This window comes from Pongo abelii, chromosome 1, assembly GCF_028885655.2.
Source record: "Pongo abelii isolate AG06213 chromosome 1, NHGRI_mPonAbe1-v2.0_pri, whole genome shotgun sequence".
Taxonomy (NCBI): Eukaryota; Metazoa; Chordata; class Mammalia; order Primates; family Hominidae; genus Pongo; species Pongo abelii.
The window spans coordinates 100,473,695-100,485,547 of record NC_071985.2 but is presented as its reverse complement, the minus strand read 5'-3'; positions in this window follow the sequence as shown (position 1 = coordinate 100,485,547).

The following is an 11,853-nucleotide window of genomic DNA, read 5'->3' as shown; positions in this document are numbered from 1 at the left end:
CCTATCAGTCTGCAGGATGCTCAGCAGGGGCACTCCCTGAACATGCCTGCTCCCACAGCATGTGCAAAGGCTTCACACTTGGATTGAGGGTTATATATTTCTTCATGGACATCCCCAAACAACACAGAACAGAGACAAGGTTTTCTGGTCCTTTTGGAATGTCCACACCATTCCCATTCTTCAAAATCTGTCACACTTCCAGATAGCTCCAGTGAACAATGAACTCGCCCCCTATGCAGTAGCAGTTGATTATTCAATTTAACACTGAATTATATATTCTCTGGAACTGTTCTCTAACAACTATGAGGCATTTTCAATGGTAGTTGAATGGAAAAATACCAAACTGGGAATAAAAAGATCTGGCTTCCAGGCCAGGCACGGTGGCTCATGCCTGTAATCCCAGTACTTTGGGAGGCTGAGGCAGGCGGATCACCTGAGCTCAGGAGTTCGAGACCAGCCTGGGCAACATGGTGAAACCCTGTCTCTACTAAAAATAGAAAAATTAGTCGAGCGTCATGGCGGGTGCCTGTAATCCCAGCTGCTCAGGAGACTGAGGCATGAGAATCGCCTGAACCTGGGAGGCGGAGGTTGCAGTGAGCTGAGATCGGGCCATTGCACGCCAGCCTGAGTGACAGAGCAAGACTCCATCTCAAAAAAAAAAAAGGACTGGCCTCTCAAGAGGCCGCCACTAACTCTCTGTGTAACCTTGAGCAAGCCAATGTTCTGGGCCTTGGTGCCCCTGCAGAGTAAGAGGAGGACTGCCGATCTCTAAGGATCTTCTGTGGTCTATGGGTTTATGACTCAAAACTCCTCAAAGTGCAGGAACACAAGCCACATCCCTTCTCAAGGCCAGACACATACTAGGAGCTCTATTAATACCTGAATAAAAACCACAGATGAAGAGCTTGCCTGGCCCTGGCCTCCTGGCCTTTCTATACCAAACCAACACACCATGGATCATTGTGTCTTCCCTGGGACAGACCCTCAGAGCCTACAAGTGAGTCTACTACTTCACTGATACAGATCTATTATTCCTTAGCTTAGACTTCCATCTCTCCAGATCAACCTTCAGGAAAACTAGGAAACTTATCAATAATGATTTCAATTGTCGGCTTCAAATTAACCTTATTTCTTCTACCCCAGTATGCCTTTTTTGTGGCAGCACTTAGATTCTCATTCAGAAAACAAACACATTCATGCCGTACCAGTGATTTGTTGGGGAAACTGCCTTGGCCCCACCACCCAGATCCCCCATGTTCCTACCAAGTAAGCCAAGTGACCATGCGAAGAACTGACTGACACCCAGAGGAAACTAATAAACAAAAACAAATAAAAGCAAATACCTTTCCAGGAATCTCACCTGGAAAACCAAGTATAATGGCAAAAAACAAAATACACAAAAAACAACCAAAAAAAAAAAAAACCCGAATGTTTTCAGCGTTGGGGATGTTGGGGGTGTAGACATCTCGAGAGCTGGTTTCCGAAGGCACCGCACCCCAGACAATGTGCTACAAGAGCCTCCCGGCTGCTGTGTCAATGAAGCCTTTCAGGCCCTCCACACTGCTTCACTTGTTCCCTAAAGTAGTGCTTTCTGGAAGCTAAACTCTCAGCTGGCGAGAACAGTGAACTCTGTGCCATTTGTCTATCAACTCCTTTAAAAAGAAAAACCTCCTGTACGGCTGTCTTGTTTTGCATTTTCTATTCTGCACTCCAGTACGCGTAACAACACACAGAAGAGGCAAGGGCCTCTTTTAAAACCGTGAAGAAAGAAGAAATTTGAAAGCACCCAGAAGCCTCTGCTTTCAGCTATTAGAGAAAAGTTTGCATCCCATAGAAACCAGCACTAATTTAAAAAAAAAAAAAAAAAGTCAGTCCTCAACCCTGAGAATTAACAATAAGGTACTCTTCAGGGTGTGGAGTAACAAAAAAATTTAAAAACAAAAAATAAATGTGCACAGCCCATCTATCTTTTCCCAATCAAATAATACAGCCTTCCAAAATGTAAAAATAGAAATATTTTCACATGTGAATTTTACCTCAATAAAGTCATTTTTTTAAATCTTTTTAGCCGGGCACAGTGGCTCATGCCTGTAATCTCAGCACTTTGGGAGCCCGAGGCAGGCAGATCACGAGGTCAGGAGTTCAAGATCAGCCTGGCCAAGATGGTGAAACCCCATCTCTACTAAAAACACAAAAATTAGCCAGACGTGGTGGTGCACACCTGTAATCTCAGCTACTCGGGAGGCTGAGGCAGGAGAATCGCTTGAACCCAGGAGACAGAGGTTGCAGTGAGCCAAGGTTGAGCCACCGCACTCCAGCCTGAGCAACAAGAGCAAAACTCAGTCTCAAAAAAAAAAAAAAAGAAGAAGAAGAAGAAAACAGGAAGTGCCTTCCATAATTCCAAATACAGTATTGTTAAATATTAATGTATTATGTCCAAATAGTTCAGTGAATTTCAAGTTTTCATCCAGATGAATGGAGTTCTTCATATTCATTCAACTAATAAATATTCCTTGAGCATCTACTACATACTAGGCATTTTTACAAGTAAAAACAAAAGTAGACAAAAATAGCTGTCTTTATGGACTCTATATTCTAGTAGAGGGCAGAAAAGCCAGTGACCGATAAAAACCAGTGACCAACACTTGTGTTTTTTAGATGACTTATTCTTGGGTATTTAAAAGAGATCTTGGGCCAAGCAGTGGCTTATGTCTGTAATCCCAGCATGTTGGGAGGCCGAGGCGGGCGAATCATCTGAGGTCAGGAGTTCGAGACCAGCCTGGCTAACATGGTAAAACCCCATTTCTACTAAAAATACAAAAAATTAGCCAGGCATGTTGGCGCACGCCTGTAATCCCAGCTACTCAGGAGGCTGAGGCAGGAGAATTGCTTGAACCTGGGAGGCGGAGGTTACAATGAGCTGAGATTGCGCCATGGCACTCTGGCTTGGGCAGCAAGAGCAGAAGTCCATCTGAAAAAAAAAAAAAGATCTTGAAAGGAAGTTCAAAAATTATACGAGTCTGTTATTTTCCTAGTCTTTTCTCCACTCCAAAGAAAGATAAACCTAATTGGTATTCCTTACCACTACAACAATCAGGACCACTGAAATGAGAGGGAAGGAAGCTATACAAGGATGTATTTAAAGCTCATTACTTAAACAAAATGAAAACATAAGATCCAGAGAGTTCTTTTTATATTTGTTTAAGAGCTTCAGAAAGGCTGGGCAAGGCTGGCACATGCCTGTTGTCCTAGCTACTCGGGAGGCTGAGGCAGAAGGATAGCTTAAGCCCAGGAATTTGTATCCACCCCGGGCAATGTAGTGAGGCCTCATTAAAAAAAAAAAAAAGGAAAGAAAAAAGGGTTTTAGAAAATATAATCTGATGCAACAGATTATAGAGTTTTGCATTTTTAAAAAATAGATCTAATTGATAAGACAGCAAAAAATGAATATACGGAACCCAGCAATTTCATTCCACGTACACACTAGAGCAGTAATCAGCAAACATTTTCTGCATAGAATTAGATACCAGATATTTTAGGCTTTGCACGCCATCCAGTCTCTGTTACAACTACTCACTAGGCCTGAAAACAGCCTTAGGTAATATATAAATGCATGAGCATGGCTGTTCCAATAAAACTTTACTTATGGACACTGAAACTTGAATTTTCACGTGTCATAAAATATTAGTCTTTCCATTTTTAAAAACCATTCAGAAATGTAAAAACCACCTTAGTGTCTGGATCATATAAAAAAAAATGTGGAGCGTCCACGGGCCAGACCATTGTTTGCTAATCCCTGCTCTAAAGAACTCTTACAGGCCAGGCACAGTGTCTCACGCCTATAATCCCAGCACTTTGGGAGGCCAAGGTGGGCAGATCACAAGGCCAGGAGTTCCAGACCAGCCTGGCCAACATAGTGAAACCCTGTCTCTACTAAAAATACAAAAATTAGCTGAGTGTGGTGTCGCGCATCTGTGGTCCCAGCTACTTGGGAGGCTGAGGCACAAAAACCGCTTGAACCCAGGAGGCAGATGTTGCAGTGAGCCGAAGTCCTGCCACAGCATTCCACCCTGGAGGCAGATGTTGCAGTGAGCCGAAGTCCTGCCACAGCATTCCACCCTGGGTGACAGAGCAAGACTCTGTCTTAAAAGCAAAAAAACAAAAAAAGAACTCTTACATATGCATAACTCAACTACACATGAGAATGTTCATAACATCATTATGTGAATTAGCAAGTATGCAGATACCAAAAATGTTGGTAGACAAAAACTGGAGTTACATGTATCAACATGGATGATCTTGCAAACCTATTTAAGAGAAAACACAAATTACAGAAGAACAGTTACGTCATTTATATACAAATTTTAAATATGCAGAAATTATATATTACTGAGCATATTTAACATATATAATAAAAGTCTGAACAGGCCATGCGCAGTGGCTCATGCCTGTAATCCCAGCACTTTGGGAGCTGAGGCAGGTGGATCACTTGAGGTCAGGAGTTCAAGACCAGCCTGGCCAACATGTCGAAACCCCATCTCTACTAAAAATTCAAACATTAGCCAGGTGTGTTGTCACGCGCCTGTAACCCTAGCTACTCAGGAGGCTGAGGCAGGAGAATCACTGAACCCGGGAGCCAGAGGATGCAGTGAGCCGAGATTGTGCCATTGCACTCCAGCCTGGGTGACAGAGTAAGACTCTGTCTCAAAAAATAAAAAGGAATGTTCCACATCAAACTCATTTACCTGGGAGTGACGGCAGGTGGAGGCAGGAGAAGGATACAACTGGAGAAGGGTGCACAGGGGGCTTCAACTGCGTTGTTGATGTTTCATTTTTTAAGCTGAGTGACAAGTTGATAAATGTCCATTCTTGATACCACTGTGTACCTTAAATAGTTAATAATAAATAAAAAGAAATGCGCAGTTTGGGGTTTGTTTTTTTTTTTTTTTAAGATAGAGTCTCGCTCTGTCACCCAGGCTAGACTACAGTGGCATGATCTGGGCTCATGCCCAGATCCTGAGTAGCTGGGACTACAGGCGTGCACCACCACGCCTGGCTAATTTTTGTATTTTTAGTAGAGACGGGGTTTTACCATGTTGGCCAGGCTGGTCTCAAACTCCTGACTTCAAGTGATCCACCTGCCTTGATCTCCCAAAGTGCTGAGATTACAGGCATGAGCCACTATGCCCAGCCAGGAATGTGTAGATTTAATGTGAATTTAGCAAATGGTTTGTCCTATTTGAGGGCAGAGGTGAGGTCAGCTTATATTAACATATCCAAAAACTTGGTTTGAGCCCAGATTTCTGACACTAAAAACAAAAAATGCTTCATTTGTTTCTTTTTTTTCTTTTTTTTGAAGATGGAGTCTCGCTCTGTCGCCTAGGCTGGAGTGCAGTGGGGCAATCTCGGCTCACTGCAAGCTCCACCTTCCTGGGTTCACGCCATTCTCTTGCCTCAGCCTCCTGAGTAGCTGGGACTACAAGTGTCAGCCACCACACCCGGCTAATTTTTGTATTTTTAGTAGAGACGGGGTTTCACCGTGTTAGCCAGGACGGTCTCAATCTCCTGACCTCGTGATTCACCCGCCTCAGCCTCCCAAAGTGCTGGGATTACAGGTGTGAGCCACCACGCCCAGTCTATTTGTTTCATATTTTAAAATTGGACCGAACCTTAGGAGAAAACAGAAAATTGTACTGCATTCTTGTATAGCTAGCTAATGTAAATAGCTTCAAGCAACAAACTAGATATTATTGATCCGTTTCAAAAGAGCTGAGTCAGGCTGGACATGGTGGCTCATGCCTGTAATCCCAGCACTTTGAGAGGCCGAGGCAGGCGGATCACCTGAGGTCAGGAGTTGGAGACCAGCCTGGCCCACATGGTGAAACCCCATGTCTACAACAAAAAAATACAAAAATTAGCTGGGCATGGTGGTGCATGCCTGTAGTCCCAGCTACTGGGGAGGCTGAGGCACAAGAATCGCTTGAACCCGGTAGGCGGCAGTTGCAGTGAGCCAAGCAGAGATTGCACCACTGCACTCCAGCCTGGGCAATAGAGTGAGACTTCACCTCGAAAAAAAAAAAAAAAAGAGCTGAGTGAGATTCTGACTTGTCTAATGGACTCAGTCGTGATGTTTTGCCTGTCTGCTCCAAGTTCCCCTGTTCCAGACACATCTCCCACAGCATTACAATGATCTGCATGCCCTAGGAATAGCGACTTTCCATCATCTGCCTCATCAGAGCAAATAGAAGTGTAAGTGGCAATGATGTTAGTGTTTCTGTGTGTGAAAACCTAGTGCGAATTTTCCCCTTTCTCTGGCAAAAGCTCACAAGCCATCATTATAGAAAAGCAGAAGAAAAAACTGTTTGTTCTGCTTTTCCTGACCTCAGAAGCAGTAGTTGTTAAAACTCTTAAAAAAAAAAAAAAAATGGGGTCTTGCTATGCTGCCCAGACAGGTCTCCATCTCCTGGGCTCAAGCAGAGCTGGGACTACAGGCACACCACCACACCAAGCAAAACTGTCTTTTGATTTAAAATTACTTAAATATTTCTTTAAGGGTCTCCTATAGTCACTTATCTTCCAGTTACCTAAATCATTAGCTCCTTTTTTTTTTTTTTCCTTCAAAGACCCCCCAAAGTAACATCCGTTGGAATTATTGGGCAGGTACTGCCCTCTAGTGTTTATACTTTTATAATAAACATTTTACACACTACCCTTTTAACTGACCTCAAAGCATGGAAAAATCTGTCAAAAACTAAATAATACCCGTTAACCCAAGATTTTTCACCTTCACACTACTGGCATTCTGATCACCCTTTGTTGTGGGGCTGTCTTGTGCACTGTGGGACATTTGGCAGCACCCCTGGCATCTCCCCACTTGATGTAGTAGCACTCCCACACACACCGCAGTGTGACAACCAAAAATATCTCTGGACACAGCTAAATGTCCCCAGGAGAACAAAATCACCCTGCTTGAAATCCACTGTATTAGTCTAAAGGTTGTCCAAAACATTCACATTAGACCTGAAAATTTTAAGGGAAAAGGGCTTCTCTGGGCTAATTCCTTTGAATGAGATAACTTCATTTCTGCATGAAAAACAAGGAGGTAGAGAATTAAGATTTTCAGCTCCCTGCCTCCACATACCTGCAAAGTCCTGGCCATTGGGACATTTTTTACGCCTTTAGCTTTCTGTTCCAGCTTTACCTCTTAGACCTCTTCACTTCCCTTCAAAGTGCATCACAAACAAAGCTTGCCCTTCTAGCCAAATGCAGAGAATGTGGTAGGGAAAAGGAAGAAGGGAGGTCTGAGCATTTGTACTCAAAAAAAGGGCTCTGGCCGGATGTGGTGGCTCATACCTGTAATCCCAGCACTTTGGGAGGCTGAGGTGGGCAGGAGTTCAAGACCAGCCTTGGCAACATGGCAAAACCCCATCTCTACTAAAAATACAAAATTAGCCGGGTTCAGTGGCAGGTGCTTGTAGTCCCAGCTATTCTGGAGGCTGAGGCACGAGAATCCCTTGAGCCTAGGAGGCAGGGAGGCTGCAGTGAGCCAAGATTGCCCCACTGCACTCCAGTCTGGGCAACAGAGCAAGACTGTCTCAAAAAAAAAAAAGGGAGGGGGGCTCTAGCAAAGCATTGAGGCTCAGCATTAATCATGCAGCCAACCAGGAACCTGTATTGATTGTCAGCCTAATATGAAAATTCTTATAAAATATCAAAATAAGTTTCAAATCTGGCTTTTAGAAAGATATTTAGGAGGGTTTATTCCAATCTGCTGTGAATGATTATTCTTCATACAAATGCATTATGCTTATAAATCTTGGTTCTGTGTTTTTTGTTTTTTTTTTCAGACAGAGTCTCACTCTGTCTCCCAGGCTGGAGTGCAGTGGCATGATCTCAGCTCACTGCAACCTCTGTCTCCCAGGTTCAAGCAATTCTCCTGCCTCAGCCTCCCAAGTAGCTGGGATTACAGACGTCCGCCACCACACATGGCTAATTTTTGTATTTTTAGTAGAGACGGAGTTTCACCATGTTGGCCAGGATGGTCATGATCTCTTGACCTTGTGATCTGCCTGCCTCAGCCTTCCAAAGTGCTGGGATTACAGGCGTGAGCCACCATGCCCGGCTGGTTCTATGAATTTTAACACTTGCAAATTACTGAGAACTTAATATTTAAAAAATAAAAAAGGAGTTTGGACTGTCACTAACTTCCTCCCCTCATCAAATTTCTCACTAACTTAGTTGATTTCACTAAAGAACTAAACAAAAAATAAGAATAATCGGGCCGGGTGCAGTGGTTCATGCCTGTAATCCCAGCAGTTTGGGAGGCTGAGACAAGTGGATTACTTGAGGCTAGGAGTTTGCAACCAGCCTGGCCAACGTGGTGAAACCCCGTCTCTATTAAAAATACAAAAAATTAGCCAGGCTTGGTGATGCATGCCTGTAATCCCAGTTTCTGGGGAGGCTGAGGCATGAGAATCATTTGAGTCTGGGAGGCGGAGGTTGCAGTGAGCAACCTGTCTCAAAAAAATAATAATTTTTTTCTGTCTCAAAAAATAATAATTTTTTTTTTTTGAGACAGAGTCTCGCTCTGTCGCCCAGGCTAGAGTGCAGTGGCGCAATCTCTGCTCACTGCAACCTCCCTGACTCCCGGGCTCAAGTGATTCTTGTGCCTCAGCCTCCAGAATAACAGGGATTACAGGCGCGCACCACCACGCCTGGCTAATTTTTGTAATTTTGGTAGAGACGGGATTTCACCATATTGCCCAGGCTGGTCTTGAACTCCAGAGCTCAAGTGATTTGCCCTCCTCGGCCTCCCAAAGTGCTGGTATTACAGGCATTAGCCAGCATGCCCGGCCTAAATACATTTATATAATTAAAAATATATCATTCTTTATTAATATTTTCAGACCTAATTTTTTTTATTATTTAGTGAAATTGAAAGTCACATAGCTCTACAATTGTCAAGCTCTTATTAGCAGACCCTTGAAATGGAAATCTGTTTTAGCTACTGTGATGGTTAATACTGAGTGTCAACTTGATTGGATTGAAGGATGCAAAGTATTAATCCTGGGTGTGTCTGTGAGGGTGTTGCAAAAAGAGATTAACATTTGAGTCAGTGGGCTGGGAATGGCAGACCCACCCTTAATCTGGCACCCTAATCAGGGGCCAGTGCAGCTAGAATATAAACAGGCAGAAAAATGTGAAAAGAGAGACTGGCCTAGCCTCCTCCCAGCCTACATCTTCCTCCCATGCTGGCTGCTTCCTGCCCTCAAACATCGGACTCCAAGTTCTTCAGTTTTGGAACTCGGACTGGCTCTCCTTACTCCTCAGCCTGCAGATGGCGTATTGTGGGACCTTGTGATCGTGTGAGTTAATAAACTGCCCTTTATTCTCCCATTAGTTCTGTCCCTTTAGAGAACCCTGACTAATACAGCTACCCAGAGTAGTTTGTGATCACTGCCCGACCTCCTCTTCAGAGGCTGTGGCATTATTGACTCTCTGTTTTTACTAGGTTCATCCTATTCTCTTTCTCTCTCTCTTTTTTTTTTCTTTTGAGACAGGGTCATGCTTTGTCACCAGGCTGGAGTACAGCAACATGATCTCAGCTCACTGCAACCTCTGCCTCCTGAGCTCAAGCAATCCTCCTGTCTCAGCCTCCAGAGTAGCTGAGACTACAGGCACGTGCCAACTCACCCTGCTAATTTTGGAGGGGCACAGGGTGGGATGGATTTGGTAGAGACAGGTTTTGCCATGTTGCCCAGGCTGGTCTTGAACTCCTGGGCTCAAGCCATCCACCAGCCTCGGCCTCCCAAAGTGCTGGGATTACAGGTGTGAGCCACCACACCTGGCCCCATTCTAATTAATGCAATTAGAAAGTCTTCTAATCATACAATAAAGCAAAGTGCAAATAGTTCTTATGCTTTCATCTTTAAAGGGCAACCAAATGATTTAGAATATATATATTTGAAACTATAACCTAGAAAAGTCATATGACTTGGAAGTAAAAAGCTAAAGCAAAACACAGAATCTGGAAATATATCATCTGATCACAGAGAGAGGAGAGGTTTATGTCACCAGATATTAAAAGGATCTTTTTTCATTTATATAAAAAAGTCAAGCTATTCTGGAATATGCAATTATTTAAAACATCCAGAAGTTTTTCTAAAAAACAAATTATGGTAGAAATTTGTTTATATATTCATTGCTAATTTCTTAGCACTTTAAATCCCTTAGGTGAAGGAAAATTCCTTAGGTTTTTATATTAAGGAACTGTGGCAGGCAGAATAATCCCTCCTCACCCTAAGAAGTCCATGTCCTAATCCTCAGAGTGAATATGTTCCCTTACAGGACAAAAGAGATTTTGCAGGTGTGATTAAGTTAAGGATTTTGAGACGGGGAGATTATCCTGAGCCCAATGTAATGACAAGAGTCTTTATAAGTAAAAGAGGGAAACAGGAAAGTCAGAGTCAGAGATGCTGGAAGTGGAGGTCAGCGTAGTGCAATAGTTAGCTTTGAGATGAAGGGGGGCCGTGAGCCAAGGAATTCGGGCAGTGTCTAGAAGCTGGAAAAGCCAAAGAACAGATTCTCCCCTAGAGCCTGCAGAAGGAACACAGCCCTGTGGGCACCTTGATTTTAGCACCGTAAGATCCATTTCCATCATCTAACCTCTAAAACTGTAAGAAAATTAATTTGTGTTAAGTGGCTACATTTGTGGTAATTTGTTATAGCAACAATATGAAACTGATACAGGAGCATTTTATTAGTCTTTTAGTACTTTGACTATGCCGTTCAGTCAGAATTTTGGCATTTAAATAATTACATCTCATATATATATATATATATATATATATATTTTTTTTTTTTTTTTTTTTTTTCAGACGGAGTCTCGCCCTGTCGCCCAGGCTGGAGTGCAGTGGAGTGATCTTGGCTCACTGCAAGCTCCGCCTCCTGGGTTCACGCCATTCTCCTGCCTCAGCCTTCTGAGTAGCTGGCACTATAGGCGCCCGCCACCACGCCCGTCTAATTTTTGTCTGCTTTTTTTTTTTTTTTTTTTTAGTAGAGACAGGGTTTCACCATGTTAGCCAGGATGGTCTCGATCTCCTGACCTCGTGATCCACCTGCCTCGGCCTCCCAAAGTGCTGGGATTACAAGCGTGAGCCACCGTGCCCTTCCAATTACATCTCATATTATCACGTTGGCTATAAAACTGTATGCATCCTTCTTGTGGTTGCGAATAACAATGTTTTTGCTCAAATATACTTGCTATTTACCTTTAAGTGAATAATGTATTCCAGAATTAAAATCCAGAGGCAAATATACACACAATAAGGAGCACCACTCTAGCAATGCAAGACACATTTAGTAGACATGACACATGCATTTAAATATGTGGAAAATTCTAAGCAGCTACCTATCAAATCTCAAGAGATAAAGTCCAGCAGCCCAACCACACTGGCTGTCAAACAGGCTGAAATTTGATTCAGAAAATAGAATCTGATCCAGAAGACAAAAATGGTAACGTTAACAATGCTATTTTGATGTGACCCTTTAGCAGAAAGCTGACCTTTTCTACAGTTGTTAAAAAGCAAGGTATGTCTGTAGGAGAGAGCTGAGCTTGATAAATGAAGAAAACAGGTCTATCCCCATAATACAGAGAGAAATCACTGATAATTTAGTCTCATCTTGTTCCACTATCATTTTAACAGTGGAAGCTGCCACAGCGAAAGCTTGCTGCATGGCACCTGCTAGGCCTCATTCTCATCTCGCAGTTCCCAGAATTCCTCTTGATTGCAGCATCCATACAGTCTTCATTTTCCTGCAAGGTATTATTTGGACACTCTTAAAGAATCCTTT